General features: G+C 42.5%; 1 pseudogene; it reads right to left on the bottom strand.

Annotated features, from left to right (window-relative positions):
• Positions 1-7,120: 7,120 nt before the first annotated feature.
• Positions 7,121-11,033, bottom strand: LOC118230172 (annotated as a pseudogene).
• Positions 11,034-14,062: the final 3,029 nt, after the last annotated feature.

The following is a 14,062-nucleotide window of genomic DNA, read 5'->3' as shown; positions in this document are numbered from 1 at the left end:
GGTTGCCACAAGTGCGCCATTGCAGGTGGTCCCAAAACTGGGCAGAGAAACCAGACTTAATCCAAATGTTACTTGTTGGAACTGTGGGAAGCCTTGTCTAGTGTATTACTTTAGGCGATTCAATATGCAGTTTTATTTTGTTGTAAACTAACCTACATAATTATCCAAGAAAAGCAACAATGGGAAAAGTAAAAATAACAAATCAATGTAACCATGAAAATCACAGATAGTACCCATTTAGAGATATAAAGAAATTAGAAAATATTAATGTTTAACTACGGTAAAATTGGACAAATGGGTTAGAAATTTAATGTTGATCTTAAAGGTCTTTTCAGACCTAAAAACTAGCGCGCAAACATCCCACTGCTTTTTACAGTGAACAACTTGTTCCTTCAGCTTCAAGGTGCCACAAGGATACACTGATAATGCTAGCAGCTCTAATTAAAATGTTTAATTACCATCCAGTAATAGTAATTGGAATTAGAAAAAAAACTGAAGCAATTTTTACAGTAGTGAAAAGTAGCAGTTTTCAAATAAAAATAGTGTCATCATAAATCTAAATAGCCATTTGAAACTTTTTACAAAGGAAATTACAGGCATTTGAAATTTTGGCTGGAAGCTAATGCTAATGCTAATATAATGCAAATTTCAAGTGCTTATAACTTTTAAAACAATAATCGAGGGACTTGAAACGGACTGGGCATGAAGAGGGCACTACCATGTCGACGCAGTTGTAGATATCTCAAAAAACAAGGAAATTACAGGCATTTGAAATTTTGGCGGGAAGCTAATGCTAATATAACGCTTTAAAACTCATCATCTCATGAACGCTTTACCTGATTCCATCACCATCGCACATGTGCACTCTTGGGTATTCTCTCCATCAAGGGTGATATGGACAAGTCATTTGGTTAAAAATTGCATGATTTGTGGCATGACAAAGTTAGCACTTTGTTCTAATTCACATTCATGTTTCGAAGTAATGTTTCTCATGAACCGGAAGTTGGATTGTCTCACGCACGGGAATGTAGTTTGTCCAAAATCCTGAAATCTATGCCGCTTGGACTCTTTTCTCCTTCGCCTTGCTTTTACCCGGATTGGACATATTCGTAGGGCCCCGCATTGCTGCTTGCAGCTATATTTAGGTGTCCAAACAGCGAAGCTGGTGGAACCCTATTGTATCGGTTAGGATTATTAGGGGTCCAAGCAGCGAAGCTGGTGGAACCCTATTGTTAGGATTTGTTAGGATTATTATTATTATTCTTATTTTTTCCACTAAAAGTGTCTGAGGCTCAGCAACCATACGTCCTAGAGCAACCAAATTTGGCAGGTGGGTTCCTATGGCCCCCCACTACTCAGGCACTAAAAATCACCTATGTCAGCCCGATGGTGGCGCTATAACAGAGGGTCATGCGTAATAGGCCATAACTCTCACACCGTAGGTTATATCAACCCAAAACTTCATGGACCTATGCATCTGAACGTGCTCTACAACTTTGCTTTTGGGACCACCTATGTCCGCCATATTGTTTGTCCGCCATGTGGACTTTTTTATTTGGTGGGGTGCGGAACAGCTGGAGCTCCAAATCTAAGTGTTACGACATCTAGTAAACTACTTTACAGCAAGCGACATCCATGGCGACGCAAGTAATCCGACACCGTAGGGTCTAGTTTTTATCAGTGAGGGGAGGGTCTGAACGTCAGAGAAGCAATGGAAGACAGTGCCAGCCAGAGTGCATGCTAGGCTATTAAAGGTTTGTTAGTAAAAGCTTTTTGAGAGGATGAATACTTTTCTTTGGCATGGATCCATTTGAAGACAATATCGGGTGAGTTTGTTTAGTCTTTAAATCCGTCATTATGCTGAGAGAAATCGTATTCTCAATTTAATCTCGAAATTCACTGTAAGTTTAGGGTTGTAACTAGGTAGCTGTTTCGTAGGTGACTTAGATAATGCACTTGTCTTAACTATTGCTTGTATTGCTTGTATTGTATTGAAGACTGCGTTGTTGCTGTTCTTGTTTGTGTTAGCGTTAATAAGTTTAACCTACAGGGTCCAAGTTGAACTATGTGGTTTTTCTCTGCACTTGGAACGGTACTTCTCTCTAGGGTTTTCGACACACTTGTTCCTGATTATGATTATACACTTTGTTGTACGTCGCTCTGGATAAGAGCGTCTGCCAAATGCCTGTAATGCAATGTAATGTAATATTCCGTAGCAACAAGATAAACCCGACGTTAGCCCTAAAATATGCCAATAGCAGTGAACATGCTGCTCACTGAATAACGAAAAAAACGAGACAAATTTTCTTGTTAAATTATACCATGTCATTCTACAGTCAATATCTGGGACTAAACATAAATATACAATCTTACCACTGGTTTTACGCATAGAGATGTTCCTTTTGAGGCTGAGTGGTCATATATTGTCTTGGACAATCCATTTGTGAAATATACGTGCATTTGTGATCCCTGAGTAGGCTACCTTCAAAAATAGCTGTGCGTAATACCACACCTGTTGCTTACAGCGTTGTCGCCCTTTTTAGTACAATTTGGTTTGATTGACAGTTCATTTATTCAGTAGGTGAGAGTATAAGCTTTCTAACGATGTATAACATGTCTGATTTTGCTTTTGGAATAGCGTTTTATAGGTCAGCGTAACTGAAATTTTTCTTATCTGCCAATGTCTAAATAAATAATACGGTAGGCTACTCTGCGCGCAGCACGCAGGTCGCGAGTTAATATTTCGTCTTTTGTTTTGTTTTTTCTCAGTGGCGTATTTATTATTTGAAATGTGTATTTATGTGTTATTGTTCTATCTGTCTCTGTGGCGCTCTTAAATGTGCATTCTCTGCTAAGCTGAGCAATGGATTGGAATATGTGTCTGACGTAGTGTTGCACGGTATACCAAAACTTCAGCACTTTCTCTGTACTTTAAAAAAAAAAAAAAAGAAACGGTTCGGTATTAGAATATTCCGACGTTCGGTAGTTTTGAGTTAAATGTAAAAGCCAGGGAAAATTGCATTACTGCATTACTGATTGAAAGGATTTGTCAGAATCTTCGCTAGATGGCAGTAGTAACTAAGGTTGCCAAGTGAGGTGACCTGTGCTTGTGCATTCTCTTCGCTGATACAGCGCAAGCTTCCACTCAGTTGACTTCAGTAGCAATAGGTGTTCTAATTTGTAAATATTTTATTATAGGAAGATGCTGTATTGTTATTAAAATATGCTGTTTTTAGATCTATTTAAAAGTGAAAGACCTGTTTAAAGATAATTTAGTTTACAATTGTTAATTTTTTGAAATATATTTAATATATTTTTCTACTGTTTAGTGTTGTAACACTATAGGCCTATGCTTATTAATATGTTGAACAGGCTTCAACTTAAAGGTTGTTAATAAACCTGGTTTTTAATAAACCGTGAATTCGAAAATGAGGTCAACCCTTGTGGAGATTACGTTTCTGATCTATTAAGGTCATTTCAGTATCATTAGGTACCGATTATTGAATCAATATTGCTTCAGTATCGAGTATCGTGATACTAAACCTGGTATCGGTATCAAAGTCAAAATTTTGGTACCATGACAACACTAGTGTGACACAGTTGCGGCATGGAAGCGCTGCAGCTGTACATACAGGCTGGGCCATCTAAGTGTTACGACATGCCATCTAAGTGTTACAACATAGTAAAGGTCTTTATGGGAAGCGGCCAGGACACATCCATGGCGACGCAACTGTCATCCGACAGCGTCTCTTAGCACAAAATTGGCCATAAGTCATCAATTTTTTATACAATCATCATGATATTCAGTAGATACGTTGGGTGAAGGTATATGATCATGAGGACAAAGCCATTTTAAAATCGCTCCATAGAGGGTGCGATGGTGCCAATGCTTGGACCCCTCCCAGTGCTTATAACTTTTTACAACAATAATCTAGGGACTTGAAACGGACTGGGCATGAAGAGGGCACTACCATGTTGTACCATGTCGAAGCAGTTGCAGATATCTCAAAATTGTGGGATGCCTCCTTGGACTTGGTAGAGAGTCCTTTGTTCATTGGTGAAGATTAGCCCCACACCCTTTCCTGATTGGCTGATCTTAAATATTTCATAACTTTTGAACCGTATGTGGTAGAGTGTTGTGGGATGCCTCATTGGACTGTGTAAAGACACAGCAACCACCTAGAACTCCATAGTAACCACCTAGCAACACCCTAGCAACCGCCTAAAACTCCATATCAATCGCTTAGCAACACCCTAGCAAACACGTAGAAGACCATAGCAACCACCTAGCAACACCTTAGAAACCGCCTATAACTCCATAGCAATCACCTAGCAACACCCTAGCAACCACCTAGAATACCCTTGCAACCACCTAGCAACACCCTGGCAGCTGCCTAGAACTCCATAGCAACCACCTAGTAACACCCTGGCAGCCACCTAAAACTCATAGCAACTGCCTTGGACCCCATAGCAACACCCTAGCAACGGCCCACAACTCCATAGCAACCACCTAGCAACACCCTAACAACCGCCTAGAACTCCATAGCAACCATATAGAATACCCTAGCAATGACCTAGCAACACCCTAGCAACCGCCAAGAACTCCATAGCAACCACAAAGCAACACCCTAACAACTGCCTAGAACACCAGAGCAACCACCTAGTAAACCCGCAAGCGGCGTTGGGAGGGGTCCAAGCATTGGCACCATGGAGCAATTTTAAAATGGCTTTGTCCTCATGATCATATACCTTCACCCAATTTATCTACTGAATATCATGATGATTGTATAAAATATTCATGACTTATGGCCAATTTTGTGCTAAGAGACGCTGTCGGATGACTTAGTCCGCTACCCGTAAAAGCCTTTACTATGTCATAACACTTAGATGGCATGTCGTAACACTTAGATGGCCCGGCGTGTATGTACAGCTGCAGCGATTCCATGCCACAACTAAAAAAGGCGTCACACTAGTGTTGTCATGATACCAAAATTTTGACTTTGATACCGATACCAGGGTTTTGTATCACAATACACGATACTGATTCAATACTCGGTACCTAACAATACTGAAATTACCTTAATAGATCAAAAACGTAATGTCCACAAGGGTTGACCTCATTTTCGAATTCACGGTTTATTAAAAACCAGGTTTATTAACAACCTTTAAGTTGAAGCCTGTTCAGCATATTAATAAGCATAGGCCTATAGTGTTACAACACTAAACAACAGAAAAATATATTAAATATATTTCAAAAATTAGCCAGTGTGCCAGGGGGAAGATATTGGTCCAAGATATTGACTGTAGAATGACATGGTATTATTTAAAAAAACTTTGTCTCGTTTATTTCGTTATTCAGTGAGCAGCGTTTTCACTGCTGTATTGGCGTATTTTAGGGCTAATGTCGGGTTTATCTTGCTGCTACGGAATATTACATTACATTACAGGCATTTGGGGTCTTATCCAGAGCGACGTACAACAAAGTGTATAATCATAATCAGGAACAAGTGTTTCAAAAACCCGAGAGAGACGTACCGTTCCAAGTGCAGGGAACAACTGCATAGTTCAACTTGGACCCTGTAGGTTAAACTGATTAACACTAACACAAACAAGAACAGCAACAACGCAGTCTATGCAAAAATACAAGCAATATTTAAGACGAGTGCATTAACTAAGTCACCTACGAAACAGCTACCTAGTTGTAGAGCACATGTGTCGATCTGACTTACGGTGTGGGAGTTATGACCTTTTAAACATGACCCTTTGTTATAGCGCCACCATCTGGCCAACATAGGTGATTTGTAGTGCCTGAGTAGTGGGGGGCCATAGGAACCCACCTACCAGATTTGGTTGGTTTACAACTTACGGTTGCTGAGCCTCAGACACTTTTACGGAGAAAAATAATAATAATAATAATAATAATAATCCTAACAGATACAATAGGGTTCCACCAGCTTCCTTGCTTGGACCCCTAATAATAATCCTAACAGATACAACAGGGTTCCACGAGCTTCGCTGCTTGGACCCCTAATAATATTCCTAACAGAAGCAATAGGGTTCCACCTGCTTCGCTGCTTGGACCCCTAATAATAATAATAATAATATTCCTAACAGATACAATAGGGTTCCACCAGCTTCACTGCTTGGACCCCTAATAATAATAATAATAATAAGAAGAATAATAAGAATAATATTAATCCTAACAGATACAATAGGGTTCCACCAGCTTCGCTACTTGGACCCCTTATAATAATAATAATACTAACAGATACAGTAGGGTTCCACCAGCTTCGCTGCTTGGACCCCTAATAAAACTAACAATAACAATAGGGTACCTTCGCACCTTCGGTGCTTGGCCCCCTAATAAAAGTGACAGTGACAGTATTGCGGTCAGTTGAGTCAATAAACCGTGTGCATCTTACAGCTCTGTGCCTGTGTGGCTCTGTGGGACTTGTTACATGTAGCATAAGATGGTTATAAAGTAAATAAACACAGCCAGTGTGCCAGGGGGAAGAAAGTAACGCCCTGAGTGAAAAGTGGCAAGTAAGAATTGTTAGGAGGTCCCTGCAGTTAAATGGGGAACACCTTGCAAACTACAATTGAAAGTATTGGAAGATGCATAAAAATATACACAAACACATACACAGACATATACATATACAGACAAGTGATAAATTAAAGGAAAAACATGAATAAATGAGTGGAGAAACATAACAAATGCAGATGCTTCCATACAGGTGTACTGCATGATACACTTAAGCAATTAGCATCCTATCATTCTCTCTGGCATGTGAGATGTATTCACTGAGACACTTCTGTGTCGGTAATAAATACTTTATTTCAAACCAAGACAATGTGTGCCGCCATGTTCGGCTCTACATTCGGGTCTCAGCCCCCCACAGGGAAAACGAATCGAACCCCAGGTAATTGATTATCTAAGGTACTGCTGCAATCACCTATTGATTACACCTCACTCCCTCCCCCTAAAGCTAAACCATAACCCCAGGTTAAATGAACTCCACAACTGGATGAACCTTGTGGCAAGGAATAACTACCAAAATAACAGTAGCCAAGCATCCTCGGACATGGTAATTTAAACTGTCCCATTGAATAACAAAGTTCACAAGTCCAGGAGGTCAGGTGCCCGCCTTGCACGTTCTGACCGACGCAAGGGCTCCACCCCTGCCTGTACAGGCGGGACCCCCGGAGGTGTCTGGGGCACATGCAAAGGAGGATCCTCTGCTGCGGGTTTCACCTGAGGGTTCCCCCACAGGAGGCATGAACACCGCCTCCATGCCCCCCCCCACACAGTTTCCCCCACAGCACTTGAGCCAGTGGAATCAGCTCTCCTGATGTGATCCACATGGCGACGTGCTGTGCGTCCATCAGCGAGCCTGATGATGCAGGAAGACCCTGTCGTCTCCACCACAGTTCCTTTCAACCCGCGCAGCACTCCACTAAAGTTGTATGCGTAAACTGCATTGCCTACCTCAAACGACCTCATTATTGCTTGTGTATCATGCCACGCCTTCTGTTTGGTCTGCATTTGGTGGACCCTGTTTCTCACATCCGGCTGCAGCAAATCCAGATGAGTCTTCAATTTCCTCCCCATGAGCAACTCAGAGGGAGACTTGCCTGTCGTGGAGTGGGGCGTGACTCTGTACTTGAGAAGGAACCATGCAACTTTGGTATCCACGTTTCCTTCGGTCTGTTTTCTCATGCTGTCCTTAAACGTCTGTACGGCCCTCTCAGTGAGACCGTTGGAACTAGGATGGTATGGAGCAGACGTCAGGTGAGTGAGTGATGCCATTGGCACGCATGAATTCCTGGAATTCCTCACTTGTGAAACACGCCCCATTGTCCAACACAAGGGTAGTTGGAAGACCATGTGTCGCAAAGGCAACTCTCAGCTTACCGATCGTGGCCTCTGATGTGGACGATGACATTGGGAACACTTCAATAATCAAGAACATCTTTGACATGAATGGCCCAGCATAATCAATATGCACCCGTTCCCATGGGCAGCTGGGATACTCCCAAGGATGCTTTGGTGTCACGGATGGCATGTTAGCATTTCTCTGACAGACCTCAAAGCCACAAACTATGCACTCAACGTCTTGGTTCAAATGTGGCCACCACACATAGTTCCGTGCAAACATCTTCATTCGCACAATGCCCGGATGTGATTGCTGTAACATCTGTAGTACCCGTGACCTCCCTTGGGGAGGCACCACCACTCTACAGCCCCACAAAACCACACCATCCTGTACACTCACTTCCGCTTGGCATGCAACAAATACATGAAAATCTGGACCCAGCCCCTGTGGCCAGCCCGAGGAGACATAGCGAGAGAGAGTACTGGATCGCGGTCTGTCCACCTTGTCTGATTTCACCAGAGGTGACTGGAGATGAATCCAGGAATTCCATCAGCAGTACTGAGTCCAGGGGCGTTGGCACCTTAAAACTGGACACGGGGAGCGGCAATCGGCTCAGTGCATCTGCATGATTCATGTCTTTCCCGGCTTTGTAAGTGAAGGAGTAGTCATATGCCGAGAGAGTGAGAGCCCACCTCTGTATTTGGGAAGAGGCTAGAGATGGGATGCCCTTGGTTTCACCAAACAGTGCTTGCAATAGCTTATAGTCACTTGTAATCTCAAAATGTCTTCCAAACACCACCACCAAGCCTTCTTTTTCCAACTGCGAGTAATTCTTCTCGGCCGGTGCTAAGGTCCGAGAGGTGAAAGCTACCAGCTGTTTAGAACCATCTGGCATTCTATGGGAGAGCACTGCTCCTATCCCATAGGGTGAGGCGTCGCAGGCCAGGAGAAGAGGTTTCTTTGAATCATAATGGACCAGCACCCGGGAAGAACTCAAACGATCCTTGGAAGCCTGAAATGCCTTCTCTTGGGCATCACCCCAACTCCACTTGCGGTTCTTAGTCAGCAGCACATGTAAGGGTGCCAGGACGGTCGAGAGATGGGGCAGAAAACGGCCATAGTAATTGAGGAGCCCTAAATACGATTTCAGTTCGGTCACATCCCTGGGCGATGGGGCTTGCTTTATGGCTCTGACCTTCTCTTCGAACGGATGCAGCCCAGTGGCATCTATTTTGTATCCCAAATAGGATACCTCCTTCCCCTGGAAGACACATTTTTCCAGTCTCACTCGCATGCCAGCCTCGGCTAGGCGGGCTAACACCCGGTCCAGGTTTCCCAAGTGTTCCTCCTCAGTTTCTCCTGTAATAAGAATATCATCCAGGTAGACACAAACATGGGGAATGTTTTGAAGCAGACTGTCCATACACCTTTGAAAAATAGCAGGGGAGGAGCTGATTCTGAAAGGGAGCTGATTGTAACGAAATAGCCCTCTGTGAGTATTAATAGTGGTGTATTGCTTTGAACCTTCTTCCAATGGTAACTGAAGGTAGGCATTGCTTAAATCCAGCTTTGTGAAGGTTTTTCCCCCACTGAGGGTTGCATACAGATCTTCAATTTGTGGAATGGGGTAAGTATCGAGTTTGGCCACTTGGTTAATTGTCGTTTTGTAGTGTCCGCATATCCGTATTTCGCCATTCCCCTTCAAAACAGGCACCATGGGCGCAGCCCAATCCGAAAACTCCACAGGCTTTATGATGCCAGCTTGCTGTAGGCGGCTCAGCTCCCCCTCCACTTTCTCTCTCATCGCATATGGAACTGGGCGTGGTCTAAAAAACTTTGGCTGAGCCGGGGGATCAACATTAATTTTTGCAGTTGTGTTCTGCATAGTACCAAGTCCCTCTTGAAAAACCTCAGCATACTTTTCTAAGACTGGCCGGTGTGTGGGAGCCTTGCTGAGAAGGCAAATTTAAGCCCATTTCAATTTAAAAACCTTCAACCAATCCTATCCCACCAAATTTGGCCCATTACCTTCCACCACCACCAGTGGGACGGACGCTTGTTGATCCTCATATTGCACATTGACTTCAATGGTCCCCAAGACCGCAATTGGTTCACCAGTATATGTGCGCAACACAGCTCCTGACTTCTGAATGGGTGTGGTAGCGAATAGTCTGTCTTTGTAGGTGGTGGCATTCAACACAGACACTGATGCGCCAGTGTCAATTTGCATTTCATATGTCTGGTTGTTGATGTTAAAATTTTTCTCCACTCCAGAGTTCACATTGAATAGTGTATAAGCCACTCCACTCTCCTGGTCCTCCTCCTCCTCCACAACATTGGTCATCAAATGTGATGTTTTCTGTTGACTCCGCACCCGGTTTATCTTACAAGCCCTGGCAATGTGTCCTTTTTCCTGACATTTGTGACACTCAGCCATTTTGAAATTACAGTCATCTGGCGAATGGTTTGTTCCACGGCAGCGAAAACATACCCGGTCTCGCTTAGCCCCCTCCCCCTCGAAGCTGCTGGCACCAGGGGGCTTAAACGTTTGCTTACCGAGACGGTGGTGCTCTTTGTTTTGCAGTAATTGCACTGTTTCCTACCTCCGTCTCGACGTGCCTTCTCCAGCCATTGTTTGCATGTCCAGCACATTTTTAGCCACTACCTCCACTGCCTGCGCGAGTTCCATTGCCTTTTTAAAATCCAAATCACGCTCTGAAAGTAGCCGACGCTGTATGCGTTCATCGCTGACGCCGCACAATAGGCGATCCCGTAGCATGTCATCCAAATATCCCCAAATTCTTAATGTTCAGCCGAAAGACGAAGATTAGCTAAAAAAGCAGCGATTGACTGCCCCAGCTTACAGAACAAAGAATGGAATTTAAAACGTTGAACTAATGGCAAGGGTTTGGGATGGTGGAACTCCTTAACGGCGTCACATATTACATTGAACGTACGGTCCACTGGTTTTGCAGGTGAAACTAAAGTCCGTATAAGTCCATAACAAGACGGGCCACATGCACTCAGCAATATCGCCCGCTTCTTACCATCATCCTCAATGTCATTGGCAATAAAATACTGCTCTAACCTTTCCGTGTAGTGCGTCCAGTCTTCCGCGTCTCCATTAAATTCATCAATCTTCCCAAAAGACGCCATTTCCGAAACAAAAAGAAAACTCCTTCGCCTCCGCAGGGAGCACTGTAGAATTTTCCTCATCGCCAGTTGAGATGTATTCACTCAGACACGTCTGTGTTGGTAATAAATGCTTTATTTCAAACCAAGACAATGTGTGCCACCATGTTCGGCTCTACGTTCAGGTCTCAGCCCCCCACAGGGAAAACTAATCGAACCCCAGGTAATTGATTATCTAAGGCGCTGCTGCAATCACCTATTGATTACACCTCAGCAAGCATGTATGAAAATGTTGAGCAGGGCCTAAAGTTTGGATCAAGATGGCAAGAGGAAAAGAAGTGACGTTGAAAGAGGGTTCATTATTGTGGTACGGATGGCTAGAGCTTCAGTAACGAAGACTTAACTGGCTTGTGTTTCAATAGTTACAGCGACTAAAGTGACATCTGCATTTAGAATTATGGGAAAGACATCAGTAAATAGGGTTGGAATTGTGATAAAAAGCACACATTTGATGCATTTGATGATGCATGTACATTTGTGTGATATGTAAGGAAAAACAGAAGAGCAACTCATCCTCAGGTGACTGAGAATATCAATGCAGGATGTGATCAGATTATCAGCAAGAACTACATTGAGACGGATATTATAGTTGGGTTGCAGTGCATAAATCCTTCATTACAAAGATGAATGCACATTTGAAAGTAGAGTGGTGCAAAAACCATAGGCACTGGTCTACAGAGATGTGGAATAAAGTCATGTGGTCAGATTAGTCATCCTTCACCATATTCTCGACAAGTGGACGAGTACATGTGTGGCGTACACCAAGAGAACGGTACAGGCCTGAATGCTTGATTCCTACAGTGAGGGAGTATGGTGGCTCTGTTATGCTGTGGGGGGCATTTTCCTGGCATGGTTTGGATCCACTTGTCCCCTTAGAGGTAAGGGTCACTACAAATAATACAAAGTTATTCTTAGTGATCACTTTTATCCCATGATGAAACATTTCTATTCTGAAGGGAGTATAGTCTATTCACTTCCAGAATGACAACCCCCCCCCCCCCCCCCCCCCCCCCCCGCATCCACAGGGCACGAGGGATCACTGAACGGTTTGATGAGGATGAAAATGATGTGAATCATATGCTATAGCCTTTGCAGTCACCAGATCTCAACCTCAATAAGATCTCAATTGAGCACCTATGGGAGATTTTGGACCGACATGTTGGACAACACTCTCCACCACCATCATCAAAACACCAAATAAAGGAATATCTTTTGGTGCTCCATTTCTCCAATAGAGTTCCAGAGACTTGTAGAATCTATGCCAGAAGTTGGTGGAGTTTAACCCAAATGCCAAAAATTCCAGATTTTTACTATTAGAATCACTGGCACTGCTATTGTGATTATAGCTAATGCTATTATATGGTTTACAATGGCATAAATGTGCTGTTTAACAACTGCTTTTTGAAGCTGTGTTTAACAAACAATGATCTATATGTTATATTGTCATAACTGACTTTTATAACACTTGGAACAGTCAAATCAAGTTCCAAACATAGGCAAATGTTTTTATATTTAAACAAAACAAAAAAACATAGTTACTCATCCTTACTTTGAACTGCAGAGTATGAACTGCATGAACTCCATCACCACCCCTAACTGAGGGACACTGAAGTCAATTATAAATTGGAAAAAAAAATGTATAATTAAAAAAATAGTTCATCTTCATTATGAACTAATGTATGGTATGAACTCCTAATGAAATAAAAACTACAGAATGTAAGGCTAACATGTTTTGTTGCTTTTTGTTGTTAAAGTCGGACTGAAATTGCTTCGCTTATATTTTGTACTACCCTTGGTGGTAAAATAGGCAGTGTCAGCTGTATTATCAAATCATTTACAATTTATAATTTTTTGTTTTGAATTATAAAAATTGGTGTTTTAAAAATCACTGCGCCATCTACTGTGCTTTTTTCCCACATTTTTAAAACTTCCGCTTCCTGATTGAATGAATGTAAAAACAACCGTGAGAGTTCTATGCGCTGACAAAAAAAACTAAAAAATAAATAAATAAACGGAGAGGTGGCTTTATGGTTTTAAACACTCCACGCTTTGATGACATTATAAATAGAAGTGGGTGATTGACGAGCGTTTTTATGCATGGTAGGTTTGATCTAAATGCATTTACAGAATATAGCGTATCAAATATGGTATTTGTGGGTCAGGCACTCTTCACGGTAAGAAGAAATTTTAGGATAGCGTTTCCGATTTTGTCTTTGTCGAAAGTGCTGCGATGGCGAACAGCAACTGAGTTACCCACTAGCCATATCTGTCCAAAATGTAAACAAGTAAGGCAGTTTTCACGGTCGGGAAAAAATTTATGACAACGTTAGCCAGCGAAGCTAGCTAGTTGACGTTACATAAAGATACCTCGACAGAACTAACGTTAGTATCTAACATGGCTTGGTCAACAAAGTTAGGCTATGTTCACACGTAACGTCTTTTTCTGATGAAAACCGCTGGTCAAAGCGTTTTTTTCATAAAAACGCTTTGACCAGCGGTTTTCATCAAATACGTTACGTATATATATATACGCTGTTCCAAAATATAGTTGAGAGCGCCCAAGCCCTCTGAAAACCTAGGGAAAACCCTGCTTTACCTATCTACTGAAATGTATCCTGTCACCCTCTTATTTTATCTTGATGGCTGTCACAGTCAACATTTTCCCAACATCCGCACTTTTATTTTTTTTTTCCGCCATCGTAATTTCGCCCAAGTTCATTGTACTAGCCTACTGGGAGGGAATGCTGACTTCAGCTGTCTACTTTTCTGTCATTTTAAAATGCATTTTTAAAGTATTTTTCTGCGCGCCGTGGGAAAAACCGGTGGTCACTCTAGCGGTAGTCTCAGCCTCAGACGGTCCGCCCACTAGCTGTCACTCAAAACGCAAGGAGTACGCCCTCGACCCCACCCACACAGTATCCGACCTCCATAGTAACATGATAGTAACATTGATATGTGATATGTCCAAAAGTATAAATTTTAATCATTAAAAA

This window comes from Anguilla anguilla, chromosome 6, assembly GCF_013347855.1.
Source record: "Anguilla anguilla isolate fAngAng1 chromosome 6, fAngAng1.pri, whole genome shotgun sequence".
Taxonomy (NCBI): Eukaryota; Metazoa; Chordata; class Actinopteri; order Anguilliformes; family Anguillidae; genus Anguilla; species Anguilla anguilla.
Note: the sequence above shows the minus strand (reverse complement) of the source record. Positions and strands in the feature narration are given on the sequence as shown.